The following is a 19506-nucleotide window of genomic DNA, read 5'->3' as shown; positions in this document are numbered from 1 at the left end:
TTTGAAGTGCAAAGGAGGGATTGGGGTCTTTTCGACCCCCGATCAGTCCATAAAGTGTACCTGTCACTGCCTATTACTGTCACAAGGGATGTTTACATTCTTTGTGACGGCAATAAAAGAGATCAGTTTTTTTTTAAAGGGACAGTGTTAAATAAAAACAAATACCAAAATAAGAAAAACAATTACATTTAAAGCAACCTCGTCCCCACGTGCTTGTGTACCAAAGACAATGCATACGCAAAAAAAAAAAGTGTTCAAATTACACATGTGAGGTATCGACGTGATCGTTAGAACAAGAGCAATAATTAAAAAAAAAGTCCTGGGGCGTGGCCTGACCATGGAGGAGTGAAGACGTGTGTCTCCTCAGCTCCGTCTCACCGCCGCATGATAACAGCGCACGGAGGGTGAATCTGTCCCCATCCTCACACAGCGATGTCCCACAAGAGCTGGGCGTCATCCCAGCACTCACGGGTGGACCGCTCGAGGCAAGCACAGCTGGACAACTTTTTCCCGGGGCAGGAGGAGAAGGGCCGGGAGGCCTCCAAAATGGCGCCGGCTGGCAAGGCCTTGAAAGCTGGCAAGGCCGCGCCATCCACGGCCGCAAAGTCGCACCGGAGGGATGCCTCGCCGATACCTTCCCCGCAGTCGGTGAGTGATTCGGCCCCCCCGACCTCCCCACGGTCACCCGGGTTGCTGCCAGAAGCCCCTGATGAACCGGACCCTCTGGCTGATGCAGATATCAGGCGCCATATTCTGTCCCTCCCCACCAAGGCCGACCTGGAGCGCTTTGCAGATAGAGTGGAGAAGGCGTTTAAGGAAGATATTGCACAGCTTAAGGCAGACACAGTACACCTGGGGGGTAGGATGGAGTCCCTGGAGCAGAGATTTGAGGAGGCTCTCCCTGTTATAACTATGCTGCAGGACCAATGTGATGCACAAGGCCGTCAGATTGAGGCCCTGCTTTGCCAGTTAGACGACGCCGAGAACCGCAGTCACAGAGCTAACATTAGGATCCGGGGCCTACCTGAGGCCACAGGAGCTAGGGACATTATTCCTACCCTGGAGGGTGTTTTTAAGGAGATCCTAGGCTTACCTGCTACGGCTACTGTGGAAATTGACCGTGCACACAGGGCCTTGAAACCCCCCTCTCAAGATGTGAATAATCCCAGAGACATTATCTGTAAGCTACATAAGTATACGCTTAAGGATCGTATAATGCAGAAAATGAGAGGGAAACCCTATTTTGATTTTGATGGTGCACACCTGGCTTTTTACCAGGACATCTCAAGGCGCACTCTTATGCAACGCCGAGCCTTGCGCCCCCTCCTGCTGGCTATTCAAGAGGCTGGACTGCCATACCGCTGGGGGTTTCCCTTTGCCCTCCAGGTTACCAGGGATGGTAAGACCGTGACTCTCCGCACTAAAGATGACCTCCCACATTTTTTGGCTGCCTTGGAGCTGGAACAGGTTGATTTCCTGGACTGGAGGAACCCTTTGGACTTTGCGGCTTTTAGATTGCCGACACCGCAACCGTGGCTGCCTGCTAGGAGTCAGAACCGCAGACGGTGCCATAGGAGACAATCCCGGGATCCTTCCACAGACGCTGCTGCCCTGGGTCCCTGAGGGTACCGAAACTTTTTCCCAAGAACGCGCACCTGTGATCTGAGGAACTCTAAGTTGACTTGACTTGACTTACCTGGAATTCCCCACGGCACCCTGTGCTGGTTTCGGTTTTTGGTTCGCATTGGCAGTTAATTCAATTCGACTTTTTTTTCTCTCTCTTTTTAATGGCCATATTTTTTTTATTTTAGGTTCTGCCGTGGGGACCCTGTAAACTGTTAATCATTGCTGCTTTCTTTGTTTTTCCCCCTCCTTTCTCGCACTGAGTCAGGTGCGGTGGGCGGAGATGGGGACCCACTTCCCTCTTTGTTATGGGATTCCACGTACCCCCAGTAGGATGCCCGTTTTTTTCTTTTTTTTTCTTCTGTACGGGCTTAGATCCTGGTGGGGATCTGGAGTTGTGGCCTGGGCCCCACCCCCCCTTTGGGGGGGGGGGTGGGGACCTCGCCATAGCTTTTAGTTTTTTTCTACCTCTAGCCGGCCTCGGCCGCTATGTTTTATCGGTTGTAACTTGTATATCTCTCACATGTATGTTTTTTCTCCCCCTTTTTCTTTATCTCTCTTCTCTTAACCGCTCTCCTCTTTTTGACTCTTCTATCTTTAGGTCCTCTCTGATGCTCTGCCGTCTGCACCGGGCGTACCACCACTTTTCGAGCATGTCTCTTTCTGAACTTTTGGGATGGCTACACTGCGGGTAAGCACTTACAATGTTAGGGGCCTATGCTCCCCTCATAAGCGTAGTAAGCTCTGGGGGGAATTGAAGCGGCTGAGGTCGCAGGTGATTTTCCTTCAGGAGACTCACTTTACGCATCAGTCGTCCCCTAAACTACCTACCCATCTTTTTAACCAGTGGTTTCTAAGCAACTCCCCCTTAGCTAAATCGAGAGGTACAGCTATCGGCATACATAAGTCCTGCCCCTTCCAACCCTCTGATCACAGGGTAGACCCCCAGGGCAGGTATGTCTTCTTGAAGGGCACTATAGCTGGACAACTCTATACGTTCGCGACACTTTATGCCCCTAACGCTGACCAACTTACTTTCATTGACCGTACCTTGGACCGTCTAGCGGAGTTTCGGGAAGGTTTTTTAATTGTAGGAGGAGACTTTAACGTAAGCCCTGACCCCCAACTGGACACATCCCATGCGAGACCCTCCCATTCATACAAATTCCTTAAACATTACCGCAAGACTCTGCAATCCCATCTCCTGTCGGACGGTTGGCGGACACTGCACCCCCCTGATAGGGACTACAGTTATTATTCTAAGGTACATGATGTGTACACACGGATTGACCACATCTACGTTGACCGTAATATCCTGGAACTCCTTCAGTCCGCGTCTATAGACGTAATTTCCATCTCTGACCATGCCCCAGTGACGGTGGCTTTTGCCCTGCCAATGGTTCAGCAGAGGGCCTGGACATGGCGGCTTAATGATTATTTATTGGATGATGGAATATCGGTGAAGGAGGTCACGGATACGCTGACTAACTACTTTAAGGAGAATCCGCCGGCCGAGATAGGTGAGGGGGTTATATGGGAAGCTCATAAGGCGGTGGTTAGGGGGGCATTAATCTCTCAGGGGACTAGGCTGAAAAAAGCTCGTCGGGCGGATTTTACGCGGGTGTATACTGCCCTTCAGAAAGCGGAACTCGCTCATAAGACTAATGGGAGTCCGGAGGCTTTGTCGGCTCTGACGGAGCTACGGGAATTATTTCTGCGGTTATTAGACCGCCAAGCCCGCAAACAATTTCGCTTTTTGGCTCACAAGTATTATGAACACGGGAATAAGTGCGGTCGGATGCTGGCTCGTGCCCTCCGTAAACGCCACGCTCAGACCTATATTCACAAATTACACGATTCTGCAGGGGTTCCGGTTGTCCAATCCTCTAAAATAGCGGCCGGGTTCCGTGAATACTACACAACACTATATAACTTAGACTCTACAGTCTCCCCCGCGACCCGAGTAGATAGACTCAAGGCGACCCGTGCCTACTTGGCGGCGGCTGATCTGCCGAAACTTACCGAAGAACAATCCGCTGCCCTGGAGCTCCCAATTACGGTAGAGGAGCTTGGGGCCACGGTGGAGTCCTTGCCCAATGGTAAGAGTCCTGGCCCAGACGGATTCACTAAGGTTTACTATAAAACTTTCCTGCCCCAGCTACAGGCTCCCATGTGCGCCTACTTTAATGCAATTGCGGGGGGCAGTGCCATCCCCCAGGAAGCCCTTCTGGCTCACATTACTGTGCTGCCAAAGGAGGGCAAGGACCCCACCGTCCCCCAGAGCTACCGCCCTATTTCCCTTCTTAATTTGGACATAAAGATTCTGACGAAAATTCTAGCAAATAGACTGAAGCTCCTTATTCCTGGCTTGGTCCACCCGGACCAGACAGGCTTTGTTGCTGGGAGGGAGGCCAGGGATAACTCCCTTCGAGCGGTCCATCTTATTCACTGGGCCCGCTCCCGCCCGGTCCCGCAACCGTATATTGTTTTGTCCACTGACGCTGAAAAAGCCTTTGACCGCATAGACTGGTCCTACCTGACAGAGGTACTTCACTCTATACAACTGGGCCAGCGGATGTTGACGACGATCGCGGCCCTATATTCCACACCTTGTGCTCAGGTCAAAGTGAATGGGATTTTGTCGGCCCGGTTCCCCATTAGAAACGGCACGAGGCAGGGGTGTCCTCTTTCACCCCTCTTGTTCGCCCTGGTGCTGGAGCCGTTTCTCCGCACGGTGAGGGCTAGCCCTGATATTAAGGGCCTCCAAGTTGGTAACACAGAACACAAACTCTCGGCTTATGCTGATGATGTGTTGTTTCACCTTACGGACCCCCTGCTCTCTCTGCCAAATCTGATGAAGGAACTGAAGCTTTTTGGGTCATTGTCTAATTTTAAGATACATTTTTCAAAGTCGGAAATACTCCCCATCCACCTAGCCCCGCATCTCATAGCATCCCTTAAGGCAGCCTTTCCTTTCGTTTGGACTATGTCGTCCCTACGATACTTGGGAGTGCACTTGACGAACCGTTATGATACCCTGTACCTAGCTAATTACCCACCCTTACTGGATGCGATCAAGAGAGATCTCCTGCAATGGACGGGGATGGCGTTTACATGGTTTGGTCGGGTGAGCGTCATAAAGATGAATGTCCTACCCCGTATACTCTTTTATTTGCAGATGCTTCCGATCCCCTTGCCCAAATGCTTCTTTGACCGCTTAAGTAGTATGATGTCTCGCTTTATATGGAACGACCGTAAACCTAGAATAGCGTTACGGGTACTGCGTCGTTCGAAGAGGGGGGGTGGACTAGGTGTCCCAGACATTAGACAGTATTATCAAGCGGTGGCCCTCCAGAAGATTCTAGACTGGCGTTTCCACTCTCGAACTAAGCTCTGGGTCCCTTTAGAGAAGTGTCTGGCGGGTAGGAACTTAGCTTACGCACCCTGGCTGCCCCGGGTATATAGGGGCCTGGCGGAGACGACCTCCCCTCTGACGACCCATGTGTTCTCAGTTTGGGACAGGCTCAACATGACCCTTAAGCTGGCTCCCCCTATGTCCCCGGTGGCCCCACTGGGTGGCTTCCTATGGTTCCCGCCGGGTGAACAGATGGGTTTCTTTGGGAATTGGGTTGACGACGGGAATGCTAGTTGCGGGCAATTTCTGAGGGATGGTGGTCTTATGCCATATGAGGCCCTGCCCGTCAGTAGCTGTGGCTCACGAATGAACTTTTGGAGATACCGACAGCTGCACCACTTTTTTCAGGCACATGGTCATACTATTAGGGATCCCCGGACCCTTACCCCGTTTGAGCGCATCTTTCTTGCAGAGGAGCCGACTCCACACCTGGTTTCTGAGCTATACCGGCTGTTGGACTCGGCCAGCTCCCAGACTACTCCTGCTTATATTAGACGGTGGGAGGCTGACTTGGGGATGACGTTCACAGAGACGCAGTTATCACACCTTTATTCCCTCACCCATTCGTCCTCTAGAGACTCCAAGGTTCAGGAGACCAATTTTAAGCTATTGGCACGTTGGTACCGGGTGCCAGCGGACTTGGCTTGTATTTACCCCTCCGCATCAGAGTCCTGTTGGAGGGGATGTGGACAAAGAGGGACCCTAGTTCACGTGTGGTGGGAGTGCCCCCTAATTCGACCCTTCTGGGAAGACATACAGGGTCAAGTGAAGGCTGTGACCGGGATTGCTGTCCCTCTCTTGCCGCTGCACTTCCTTCTGCAGGTGCCCTCGGTCCCGCTCAGGGTTTATAAGAATACCGTGCTGGCACATTTGCTGAATGCAGCCAGACGCCTGATTCCGATATATTGGAAGCGGCCTGGAATCCCCACTCGAGAAGAGTGGTGCAGGGGAGTGCATGCGGTTAAGGAGGCAGAGCATTGGGTCGCTACATGTAAGGGCCTAGAGGACCGATTCCACAATATCTGGAGATCCTGGTCGGCGTATGCGTCGGATCCTAACCATATGCCCTCCAGTTTAGACGTGGCTCTGCTGGAGTTGGCAGACCCTACCCTTAAAACTCTCAGGCTGGGCGGAGCCCAGGGGGGGACCGGATCTTCCCCTGGAAGCTCTTAGCGAAGGAATGCTGCCTACGAAAATTGATGCTGGGGAGTGGTGTGCCCGGTGCGGACAGAGCAGACATTTGGAGACTATACTCAGGTAACTTGACCTACTTTTCCTTTTTTCTTCCTGTCCCTTTTTTTTTTTTCTCTTGCCTCCCTTTCCTTCTTTAGCCCCCCCTATTATGCCCCTTCCCCTCTATCCGCTGCACATGCAGTTGTTCTTCCTTACTACCCTATGCTGTCCTTTTCTCTCTTCCTTTTCCTCTTCCCTACCTTTCCACTTTTCTCTGGTCAGAATGTCATGTAGCCTGAGCTGCCGAAGCTGGTAGGTGGTGGGCTGGGATCCCTATTTTGACGCTTGGGCTGCCAGGCAAGACTTTTTGAGATTGGCGGAGGGTGGCGTTCCGGCCGACCCTCTGTGGTGCCGCCGGTTCCCGGGATGCGCTGGCGGTGGAGGGTGGCTAGCTGGCGGCCGTTGGGCCCCCCCCCCCTCTACCCTAGTGCCGGGACGGTGTCCATTTTTCAGGTGCCTTTCTGCCAGATTTGACCCACTATTGGTTGGGGTGATTGTTTTCTTTTACCCTGGCACTTATCTGGGTTTCCCAGCCCACCTGCTATGTGTATACCCACGACATTCTCCTTTTCTTCATGACTCTAAGACCTTTTTCTTAAAGTTTGTTTAAATGTTCAACTTACAAGATGTTATTTTGGCACTGGAGCGGCTTTTCTGAGGCCGATAAGTATTGCACTTAACTGTGATGTTGGACCTGTCTTGTTTTTCATGCTTCTGTTTCTGTTATATTGCAATAAATACTGATTACACAAAAAAAAAAAAAAAAAAAAAGTCCTCATCTGTAACTTTCTAAACGTCGCCTATGGAGATTTTTAAGTACCGTAGTTTGTCGCCATTCCACGAGTGTGTGCAATTTTAAAGCATAACATGTTAGGTATTTGTTTACTCAGTGTAACATCATCTTTCACAATATGCAAAAAATTGGGCTAACTTTACTGTTTTCTTACTTTTTAATGCAAAAAAGTGTATTTTCTCCCAAAAAACTGAGTTTGAAAGACCGCTGTGCAAATACTGTGTGACATAAAATATTTCAACAACCGCCATGTTATTATATATATATATATATATATATATATATATATATATATATATATATATATATATATATATATATAATGTTTGGGGGTTCTAAGTAAATTTATAGCAAAAAAAACAAAAAAGCAAAATAGCAAAAAAAGATTTTAACTTGTAAGCAACAAGTGTCAAAAATAGGCTTGGTCCAGAAGAATGACTGGCATGGTGCCACTGGATTGGCGTAAGGGCAATGTGGTTTCTATGTTTAAAAAGAGGTCAAAGTCTTTATCAAGTAACTATAGACGTGTTAGTTTAACTTTTATCATTAGGGAGATACTGGAGAGTTTAATGCTAGAAAAAAAATTTTAAGCAAAAGTCAGCATGGATTCATGATAGACAGAAGTTGTCAGACAAATCTGATTTATGTTATGAGGAGGTGAGCAAAACCTTGGACAGAGGGGTGGCTGCAGGTGGTATGCTTGAATTTTGCAAAAATGTTTGACACAGTTCTAAAAAGACAAAGATTAGGTGCCACTCAGGTAGATAGGTAAAGTCCAATTAGACCGCTGTGAGTGCAGGCAGGGACAGGGAGCTCATCCTAGATCCATGCTGCAGCAATGTCAAAGGAAAAGATCCATAAGCCGCACATCATAAAACAGACCAATGCACATGAAGTGAGATGAATGGCAGCCTCCGCCGGGACCTCAGCCAGGCCACACCCCCAATGTGTTTTCTCTGCCCCTTGGAGCTTATTTATGGGGATGCAGTTCCCCACACAGGGTTAATGTGTAAGGCGAAGTCTACAGGATTGGAAAAATCATTTTGTAAATGGATAGAAAACTGGCAAAAAGACCATATTCAGTAGTGGTTATTGATCCATACTCTGAATGGTTTAAGCTGATTAGTGGTGTACCCCAAGTTCAGTGTTGGGATCCTTACTTTTTAATATATTTGTAAAGATATAGGGTCCAGGAGTATAATTTCAGTCTTTACAGATGACACCAAGCTATGCAGTGAAATAACGTCCTTACAGGATGTCTCCAACTTTCAAGGCGACTTCAATGCACTATTTAACCACTTCAGCCCTGGCCTATAGCCATATAATGCCCACAGATGGGATCTCCCATCCTGGGTGGGCATCATATGACATACTCTGATTCTTGGCCGCCTAGGGGGCACACGCACGCCGCCGCCGGCGCACGCGCACACCCACGGCATCGATCGGGACCCGGTGCATGTGCCCGGCATCCGCGACGTCCACTGGGCACCCACGATTGCCCGGGAACACAGCAAGACCGTGGATCTGTGTATGTAAACACACAGATCCACATCCTATCAGTGGAGAGAAGAACACCGATCGGTCTCCTCCCCTTGTGAGTCCCCTCCCTCCACAGTTAGAATCACTCCCATAGGGAACATATTAACCCCTGCAGCGCCCCCTGGTGTTAACCCCTTCCCTGCCAGTCATATTTACACAGTAATCAGTGCAATTTTATAGCACAATCGTTGTGTAAATGTGAATGGTCTCAAAAATGTGTCAAACAAGTCCGATGTGTCCGCCATAATGTCGCAGTCATGAAAAAAATTGCAGATTGCCGTCATTACTAGTAAAAAAAAAAGCCATAAATCTATCCTCTATTTTGTAGATGCACGAACCAATCAATAATCGCAATTTTTTTTTTTTACCAAAAATATGTAGAAGAATATGTATCAGCCTAAACTGAGGAAAAATTAGTTAAAAAAAAAAAATTGGATATTTATTATAGCAAAAAGTAAAAAATATAGTTTTTTAAAAAAAATTCGCTCTTTTTTGTTTATAGCGCAAAAAATAAAAACCGTAGAGGTGATCAAATCCTACCAAAATAAAGCTCTATTTGTGGGAAAAAAGGACGTCAATTTTGTTTGGGTGCAACTTCGCACGACCTCGCAATTGTCAGTTAAAGCGACGCAGTGCCAAATCGCAAAAAGTGCTCTGGTAAGGAAGGGGGATAAAATCCTCAGGGGCTGAAGTGGTTAATTGGACAAGTTGTGGCAAATGAGGTTTAATGTTGAAAAATTTTCATTTATGCACTTGGGGGCTAAGAATATGCATGCATCATACATACTAAGGGCAGTACAACTGGGGGAATCAATGGTGGAGAAGGATCTGGATTTTCTGTTAGATCATAAGCTTAATAGTTCCAAAGCAAGCAAATCCTTTCTTGTATTAAGAGAGGTATGGACTCTAGAAAGAGAGACATCATTTTGCCCCTGTACAAATCTATTAGTAAGACTTAATCTAGAATACACAGTTAACTTTTGGGCACCAGTTCACAAAAAGGTTATTAGGGAACTGAAGAAAGTGCAGAGAAGAGCAACCAAACTGATAAGAGGCATGGAGGAGCTCAGCTATGAGGATAGATTAGAGGAACTAAATGTATCTTCTCTTGAGAAGAGGATATTAAGGGGGATATGATCAACATGTACAAATACATAAATAGTCAATATAGTGAACTTGGTGTTGAGTTATTCACTTTATGGTCATCACAGAAGACAAGAGGACACTCTTTATGTCTAGAGGAAAAGAGATTTAATCTGCAAATAAAGAAAGGCTTATTCACAATAAGAGCTGTAAAAATGTGGAATAGACTCCCTCAAGAGTTGGTTCTAGCCAGCTCACTAATTCGCTTTAAAAAGGCATGGATTATTACCTAAATGTACATAATATAACTGGACACTAATATTTATAGGTAAAGTTGATCCGGGGAATATCCGATTGCCTCTTGGGGAATCAGGAAGGATTTTTTCCCCCACTGGAACAAGATAGTTCATGCTTTGCTGTTTTTTTTTTTTTTGCCTTCCTCTGGATCAACTATGGGTATAGGATTGCCCATAGGCTTCCTGGTTTCTAATACACTGCAGAGGTTCTTCTGCCTCTAGCGATAGGTGGTCCCTACCATCTGGTAAGTGTCCCTGATCACGGGGTTTGGGGTGCCACAGAAGGCTCTGAATGACTGCTTGGTGGTGGAATATCTATCCAATTGACCTTTGGACTCATATATCAGTTACAAGGATTCATTTTCTGCACAAACTTTGAACTCATTATTTTTACACTTGCAAATATAGGATGTTATTTATGCACTGAATATATTATATCACATCAAGAATTTAATTTAGAATCATCTTGTGAGACTAGCGTGATTTTTTTTACATTTATTGTTTATAGGATGTATAGGATGTAAAGAATACTTTATTCACTTTATAGAGAAGACCTTTAGGATAGTCCTAACTGTGTTATTTGTGGACAGGAACTGGAAGAATTTAATTATCTTACCTAGAATTGGTAAAATATTGGAACAATGCAATTCAACATATATTATTATTAAGACAAATGTTGTATGTACCATATATACAGGTATGTGCATATTTGGACATCTGGAGGTTCCAGAAAATCAACGTAAAGCTTAACTCCACTTTTGTGGGTAAGAAATATAGTAAATTATAAAAAAAATATAGTGTATACAATTATGGCACAAGCTACATTGTTATTTAATGTCAATAAAAATTACCTTTCCTTTTCAATCTGCAGTGCTGTCAGTTTTCGGTACAATTCAATGCAATATGGTAACCTGGAGGTGGTCTGTACACAAAAGGAAAACCCCCAGACTCCTGCTTGCGTGTTGTGTTGAACTCACTGATTTTTCAAGAAGTTTAAAATAAGATACAAGTCAGATTTTGGGCATCCCATGCAAAAAACTGTAATTTTTGGCGATCAGTTCTAAAGGTATGCAGGCACTGAAACTTTCCTCATTAGAATACTGCAAGTCACTCCCATAGAAAATCAGTATTCAAAAGACAGAACAAACAGCTATTCAGATTAGAAACAGAGTCTGTCAAAATCCTTGCAAAGTACATTGGTCACAGAGGTGACTGTTTTTCTGAATAAAAGTGGAGTTACTTTTTAATCTGAGATTGAGGCTTAGTATAGCAGTGTTTCTCACTAAAATATTAATCACACAAAAGTGGACTTTGCCACATTAACCAGCAGTGAGGTAATAGATATTGGCAATTTGAAATTGAAACTATTAGTGTGGGGAACCGTAAACAGTTTTCAAAAGATGGACAAAATGGCTTCAGGTGTCTTGTTTGGTAATAAATTGATAATAATTTGAAATATGCTACTAGCTTGGAAATGTTGGAGTAATACTCTGGATGGGACTTTTTTGACCTTGTGGATGGAATGGAATAAATGGTGCAAGGTACAATGTTTTAAATGTGTAATATTGGGTTTATTGAGATCTTTTTATGGTATATGCGCTGATGGGAAAAAAGTACATTTCAATATATAAAATACGATCTTTCTGATTTCTAACATGATGTCACCACAGAGTTACAGTGCAATTCTCAGCATTCAGCAAAGAAGGCACTCGTTAAAGACTAGAATTAAAAAATATATAGGGGTCCCATCTTCAGGCAACATGGCTTCGTTTGAACAGATGAGAGTGAATGTGGGGAAACTAATGCGGGGTATAGACAGGTACAATCCAGAAAATCTGGCTACACTAGAACGCTATGTGGAGACCCAGGCTAAGGAGAATGCGTATGACCTGGAAGCCAACCTAGCTGTGCTAAAACTCTATCAGTTCAATCCAGCTTTCTTCCAGACGACAGTCACCGCACAGATCCTCCTCAAAGCTCTGACCAACCTTCCACACACAGACTTCACGCTCTGCAAGTGTATGATCGACTAGGCTCATCAAGAAGAACGTCCAATCAGACAGATCCTGTATTTGGGAGACCTCCTGGAAACTTGTCACTTTCAGTCTTTTTGGCAAGCATTGGATGAGAATCTTGATCTCCTTGATGGTATCGCTGGCTTTGAGGACTCTGTGAGAAAATTCATCTGCCATGTTGTGGTGATCACATACCAGCACATAGACCGGTGGCTTTTGGCCGAGATGCTTGGAGATCTGTCAGAGCCCCAGCTTAGAGTATGGATGAGCAAATACGGCTGGACAGAAGCAGAAAATGGCAAGATCTTCATCTGTAACCAGGAGGAGAACATCAAACCCAAAAACATTGTGGAAAAGATTGACTTTGATAGTGTGTCTGGAATTATGGCATCCTCTCAAGGATGATCTTTCCTAAGAAAATACAACTTATTTTATGTACAGACAGAGCATTTGCCACATCAAATAATAAAATGTTGAATTGGTAAAAAAAAAAAAAATATAGGGAAAAAATATCCTAACTGAGCTTGGAAAAACAGGATGAAAACTTGAATGAAAGTGGCTGTCACTTAAAAAAAAATGTGGGTAAATAAAATTCTTTGCAAATGAAGACTCGGAATACTTACCTTTCTGGGATATAGCTCAAACTTTACTGCCTACAAAAGCTTTACCACTAAAGACCTGCTAGCGTTTAACCCTTAGGGGGCTTCACACTGCCCTGGTGTGGTCCCACTGTGCTTTGTGCAAAGCAAAGCTAAACTTTGGGTTTTATGCAGGTTAGCTGTGGTTTCCTATAGACTTCAAAGTGGTCCCTAGGTTTTGGTGAGTTTTCCAAAGGTGCAGCATGCTGGAGTTTTATGCGCTTTATGAAACCATACCAAAACTGCAGAACCTCATAGAAGTCTATGGAAAAGAGGAGCTAACCAACACAAAAACCACAGTCTGATTGCGTTTTTTCAGAAGAGATGCAGGGCTGTGTAAGACCACTTATAAATTGCAGGGGGGGCCCACTGGAAAAGTAAGTACATCATTCTTTTTTCAGGAGGATTTTTAAATTACATTTTTCAAACCATGGAGTTTGTTTAAAACAAAACTCCAGGCAAACTTTTTTTTTTAAATATGCACTGTAAAAAGGTTTACCATCATTAGATATATGCCACTTTTAGGATCGATGCCCTTTCTAAAATATTTATAGTTTTATTCATAATGGGTATCAAAGTTTCACCAGACTTTTGATGCTGAAACTATAAGAGCAGAGGCTGGCTGTCATACACAGAACCCTTACTGTCATTTTTCTGCCCCTTGTCTCTCCTTGTCCATTCATAGAATATCCTTTATATTTTTGTTAGTAATTGACAGAATACTTGGGGCAGAGCTTAGTGGAATATCCCTGCTAAGCTCTGCTTATAAAATCATATCCAATGTTATAGCTGCGTGCCTAAATCATAGGTGAAAATGGAGCTACAAGAATATCAAACAACATTTAGATCTGGAAGGTCAGTAACAGATATTTTCTTTGAGGCAAATACTTCAAAAAAGTCTATGAGAATGGAATAGAATTTCAATTTTCTGATGATTTTAGCATAGTATTTTGACAGTATCATGAAAACTGTTTTATATAATATATATATATATATATATATATATATATATATATATATATATATATATATATATATATATATATATATATATATATATATATATATAGACACAGATATATAGACACAGAAATAAAACCCTGACCAGACAAAGATCCTGTTCCTTTGCTATTGGACCTATGCCCCTGTTTGGCAGATTTCTGTCAGTCTCTGGCTTTCTGCTCTGCCCTTCCAGGAATCACTGGAGCACTGGGCTGTGGAGGGGATGGAAGTGGTTAGCTCAGTGTCATGAACCTTGGTGCAGGCCAAAGTGCTGAGAGGGCTCCCCTTGCAGCTCTGGTCTGCACACAACTGAAGGAGTGTGAGGCCCAGGGTAGCATGGGTGTCGGGAACTAAGTCAGAATGTGATGATTAGTAGAGATGGTGGCAGGTAGGAGAATACCTCACGATCAGCAACGGTAAGCAGTCTGTGCACTCATGGCGTAGAAACACCAGATATGCCCCAGAAGGCAAGTCTGGTAGACGGAACAGCCAGGTTCTAAAGGACAGAGAGATGCAGTCTGGGAGCTGGAGCCAAGGTCATACATGGTTGGACAGCTGGAAGAGGAAACATGGTCAAGAGCTGGGTCAGGATCATACACGGGTAATCAGTAGCATCAGAAACAAAATTTGCAGACAAGACGATTCAAATACAAGGCGATCAAGCAAGAGCAAGGTCAAGCAGCATGCTAGGGTCACAATCAGGAGAAGGTCAGAGGAACAGCCAGGAAGAAGCAGAGTCAGTAATGGGTAGTCAGGCAGCAGAGTAACCAGGAAACATGGGAATAAGGATCACAGGGAGCTTAAGAAAATCCAGTGATCAGCACACGTCAAGGTCTCCTTTAAATAGTCAGCTTGGCATCTGTCAGTTTTTTTGCAATCTTGGGAGATTTTCCTTCATTTGCTCTCTTGTCTCTCTAAAGTAGAAGAAATCCTTCCAAACATCTGTAATCGCAACAAGTGTTTCCATTGGAAGATTTCCTTTCTATTTCTGTTCTGATTACAAATCAAAATGTATTTATTGGTTGGATTCATACGAGCCTAAACTCCATTTGGCATATTGGTAGCGCATTTAACCATTGTTCTGTCTAACTATTCAGCTACCTTGCTTCGTCTGGTACATTGATGATAGCAGGAGCCCCGAGTTCGAAAACGAACATGGGAAAAAGTAAGAAAGAAGATATTCAAAAAGACTGAAGGGAGAGTGAAAGAAAGAGAGAGAACAAGAGAGAGGGAAAGAGGGGAGGAGAAAAAAATAGAATAAAAAATAAAATAAAAAGGGGAGGGAGGAGGGAAGGGGAGATCAGAACAGGGAGGGGGGAAAGAATGGGGGAGGAGGGACAATGTAGAGGGGAACCTGCAGGGTATGGGTTAACAGGTAAAGGTAATGAGACCCGTTGTCCCCCCCCCCCCCCCGATCCCCCAGCCAAAGTTTCTCTGATTAAATTATCATAAAGCATATGTATGGTGCATCTTGTTTAGGAGTTGGCGGTTTGGAAATAATCAGTTGTTTTAAAATGGGTCCAACATGTCCATGTTCTCGTGAATTTTTCTATCCGTTCTTGGGAGATGTCTATCAGTTCTTCTATCTCTTCTATTTTGGAAAGTTTGGTGAACCATTCTCTAATTGTTGGTGGGATATTATATCGCCAGTGTGTCGGAACACACAGCCTTGCCACATTTACCATGTGCATGGCTAGGGATTTGTAGTAAGTACTTTTAGACAATGTGGTGTGATGCAAAATACTGCACTGGAGTGTAATTTAAGGTATACGTAGTGACCTGTGTGATGATGTCATGCACCTTCTTCCAAAATGGCTGAATGGATTCACAGTCCCACCAAATGTGGAGCATGGTACCCTCTCCTTTACCGCATCTGCAGCACGTGTTAGGTATGGATGGAGAGAATTTAGAGAGGGAGTTCTGTACCACCGCATTTCAATTTTATAGCAATTTTCCTGGATAGCTACGTTCATGGAACCTTTGTGTGCATATTCGTGTATAGTTTGTCACTCCTCATCGGATAAGGAAATCTGAAGTTCCCTACCCCATGTGGTGCATGCGGGATCTCTGTTGATGTTAGGCTCTTCCAATAACATTGTGTAAATGAGGGATATTAAATGTCTTTGTGGTGAGTTTCTTGTACAAAGAGATTCAAACGGTGTGAGCTGTCTTGTCCATGTTGGGTGTGATGCTTTTTTAGACAAGAAGTTGCGTTTCTGTCTGTACGACCAAAAGGGGAAAGATTTGGTTAAAGAAACATCAACCAGGTTGTCATAAGAGCAGGGGTCACTTTTATAAAAAAAAACTTTGCGCCCTAATGTCTTTGTAGGGCCATTCGTGTTTCAGAAATGAACCTACATTACCTGGTGGAAAATCTATCAGGGATGGGTGAATAAGTGGATGTGTCAATGATTCTGTTGGCCAGTGTCTAGGTGAGAACCAGGGGAGATCTTGAACTGGAAATTGTGTAAAATCATTTTCTATATATATCCATAACTTTTTATCATAGTGGATATTCCAGTCAATGATCCTGGTGAGATGGCAGGTCAAGTAATATTTGTAAAGATTGGGCAACCCTATTCCTCCCCTGGTCTTGGTGTCGGTCAGTCGAGTATATTCGATACATGGTGGAGAATTCTTCCAAATGAATGTTGAACAGGCTTGTCTGTATGTTGTGAAAAAGGCTGTCACCAGATGTATTGGGATGGTCTGCATCAAGTAAAGAAAGCATGGTAGAATAGTCATTTTAAGCAAGGCTGAGCGGCTAAACCAGGAGACATTTAAGCCTGCCCAGTCCTTTTGATCTGATTTTGTTTTGTTCAAAATTACATGAAAATTACATTTGTATAAATCTGACAGTTTAGTGGTGATCCAGATACCTAGGTATGTGATTGCATCTTTCTTCCATTGGAATGGGAAGGAGCTCTGGCAACAGTCTGTGTCCTGTGTGGGGAGTGAAAAATTCAATGAATGCAATTTTGTCCCCTATCTGGATTTATTTGATATTGATGTTTGATATCAGTTTATTTAAAAAGGGTTTCAAGGTAAGGACATAAATCAGGGGGGATAAGGGACAGCCCTGGTGAGTGCCGTCGCCTATGGTGAGGCGTCCGACAGGTGGCCATTTACCTGCACACGCACGATAGGGCTAGAGTATAATGGCAGAATATGGGACAGCATGCGTCATTGGAGACATATCGTTTTCATGACTTCGCGCATATAGTCCCAGGCCACTCTGTCCAACGACAAAAAAAAACCCGGAGTTTTAGATGATGTCATCCAATGGTGGACATTTAATGCACGTATAGTGTTGTCCCTGGCCTCGCTGCCTGGGACAAAACACACTAAAGAGATGAGTCCGGGAAGAAGGGGTAGCAGTCTATTAGCCAAGATCTTCACATATGGCTTAGGAAAGACTGTTATGTGCGCATCTAACATGTGGCCTGTAGATGTGTTGGGTGCTTAGAGGGCATTAAAGGTAGAAAGCATCCTGGAAGACAAGACGTCCATGAAACACTTATAGCATTGTAGGGAGAGCCCATCAGGGCCTGGGCTTTTGCCTGGCTTCATCTGTTCCATGGCGATCTATAGTTCCTGTGTGGAAAGGGGGCTCTCCAGCTCCTCCGCCTGTTGTTCAGTAATTGCTTGTGGGCCAAATTGGGTTAAGAATCCCTCAATTTCTTCCCTCCTCTATTCTGGGGACATTGGGTGTGTGGCTTCTGAACGTATAGTTCAGAATAATATCGTTCAAAATGTTTAGCTATGTCCTGATTAGTTGCATGCAATGTACCTTGTCAGTCGTGTATATGGGGAATTGTGAGAGATTTTCTGGAAGTTTGCACTGCTCTTGCTAAAAGTCTTCCACTTTTATTACCGGGCTCATAGAATACTTTCTGTCTGAGAATGTATTTACGTTTTGTACATTTCCCCAGTTCTTCTAGCAAGAGGAAGTGAGTTTGTAATAGGTCCTGTAACGCTGTTTGGGAACACGAGTGTTTGTGAAGAGTTTCTAGTCTGTGAATTTTAGCTAGACCGGACCGTCTGGACCGTTTCCTGGTGTGGTCGCTGCTAGAGCCAATAGTTCTCCTCGGACCACACACTTATGAGCCTCCCACAATGAGGTTGGGGAGATATCAGGTGTGTCATTTTCGGTGGAGTACTGCTGAATTTGTGATTTGAGTCTAGAAAGATTATGAGGATCTTTCAGTAGGGAGGGGTTTAATCTCCAGGTTTTGGTTTTTCACTCAGGGAAAGTTAAAATGCATGAAATCGGATGATGATCCGATAAAAACATTGGCTCTATTGATGCCTGTGTGAAGTAGGTGAAATCTCTTTGGGAAAGAAAAAAGTAATCTATTCTAGAATATTTATGAAAGGGGGTAGAGTCGAATGAATAGTCTCTTACCGTTGGGAATAATGTTCGCCATGAATTGTGTAAATTTAAATTCTGGAGTTACAGTTTGCTCTGACGTAGGGCCCTGTATGTCAGTGTGGATGTACCTGAAGAAGTATCTATGTCAGGGTTCAGTGGTGCAATGAAGTCCCCTCCCAGGAGGATCACTCCCTCTTTAAAAGTAGACAGTAGGTTGCATACCTTTCTTATAAAATAGACTTGGTGTTCATTTGGACAATATATGTTGGCTAGTGTTACTGGTTTGGAAGCGAATTGACCTTTGATGAAAAGATATCTACCCTCTGGATCTATGAGGGAATCTTTCATATTGAATTGGGCATATTTGGAAATCAGAATGGATACTCCCTTCGTTTTCGCTGAGGCATTAGTTGAATGAATTGCTGTCTGATACAGGTGATTGGTAAGTTTGGGTATAGAGTCGGCTCTAAAGTGCTTCTCTTGGAGGAAGAGGAACTGAGCTTTATGTTTGGAGAGTGCGGACAAGACGTGTGACCTTTTCTCTGGGATGTTTAACCCTTTCACATTAAGTGAAACGCATTTTAATCTCAGGGGAGATTCTTTTCTTGTTTTCTTCTTCTGCATGATTTACTGAGGCGTGGGCTTAATAGGGTTTGGCAAGTCAATGAGTAGGCGAAACTCAAAGTCTCTGCAGAGGTCTTACCAAGGGGGGAGCAGGGGGGAGCTGGGTGTTTAAAGTGCAGGGGAGAAGATTAAAAAAAAGGGGGGGGAGAGAGGGGTTAGCGAAGAGAAAATGGAGGTAAAACATAGAGTTGTGAAAGAGTAGATACCGGAGGTAAAGATAGCAATTCTATATCACCTAAGGAAATGGGGGGGGGGGGGGGAGAATAGAACGGGTGGGTTAGCTTATACAGTATAAATACTGCAGCTCGGGGGGGGGGGCGGTAGTGTGGGTGAGACAGACATGATCCCGCATCACCAAGGACTTACACGAGCTTATAATCTAAAAGTGAGTCCCGGAAGCCTGAGCCTTAGCTTAACTAAGCAAATAATAAGCCAGCAACATAATTTTAGCTATGCACACAGTTTAAACATTGATTCACATATTTCTTATCTCAAAAACCAGAGTTATCGATCCTCAACTACTGAAATTATATAGTATAATAACAAATAACAAACAAATAAACAAAAACCCGATTATCATTTTCCTCATGTATTATACCCTGGAGATATATGACTGTTCTGTGAGCATTATTCTTTAGGAGAAATGAGTTAGTCTATAGCAGAAGGTTAATTTCCACCTAAGCTTGCTATTAAAAAAGCAACTGAAAGCTTTGACACTCTAGTATTGCTAAGACAAAGTGCACCCTAGTTTGAGTAAGCAGCTGTTCCCAGTGTTGCTAGAGGGAAGGGGGGTGGTCTAAAGCCCTGTCTAGAAATGGCATGGCTCTGTGTATTCTATGACATGAGTGCTTTGATATCTCATGATAGGGGCGC

At 44.4% G+C, this 19506-nt stretch overlaps 1 pseudogene; it reads left to right on the top strand.

The window, feature by feature from the left end:
- The first annotated feature begins 11731 nt into the window (after positions 1-11731).
- On the top strand, positions 11732-12494 carry LOC143940438 (eukaryotic translation initiation factor 3 subunit K pseudogene; annotated as a pseudogene).
- Positions 12495-19506: the final 7012 nt, after the last annotated feature.

Source organism: Lithobates pipiens, unplaced genomic scaffold, assembly GCF_037356315.1.
Source record: "Lithobates pipiens isolate NorthernLeopardFrog02 unplaced genomic scaffold, aLitPip1_a1.2 Scaffold_3, whole genome shotgun sequence".
Lineage (NCBI taxonomy): Eukaryota > Metazoa > Chordata > Amphibia > Anura > Ranidae > Lithobates > Lithobates pipiens.
The sequence above is the reverse complement of the archived record's forward strand: the minus strand, read 5'-3'. Positions and strand labels throughout refer to the sequence as shown.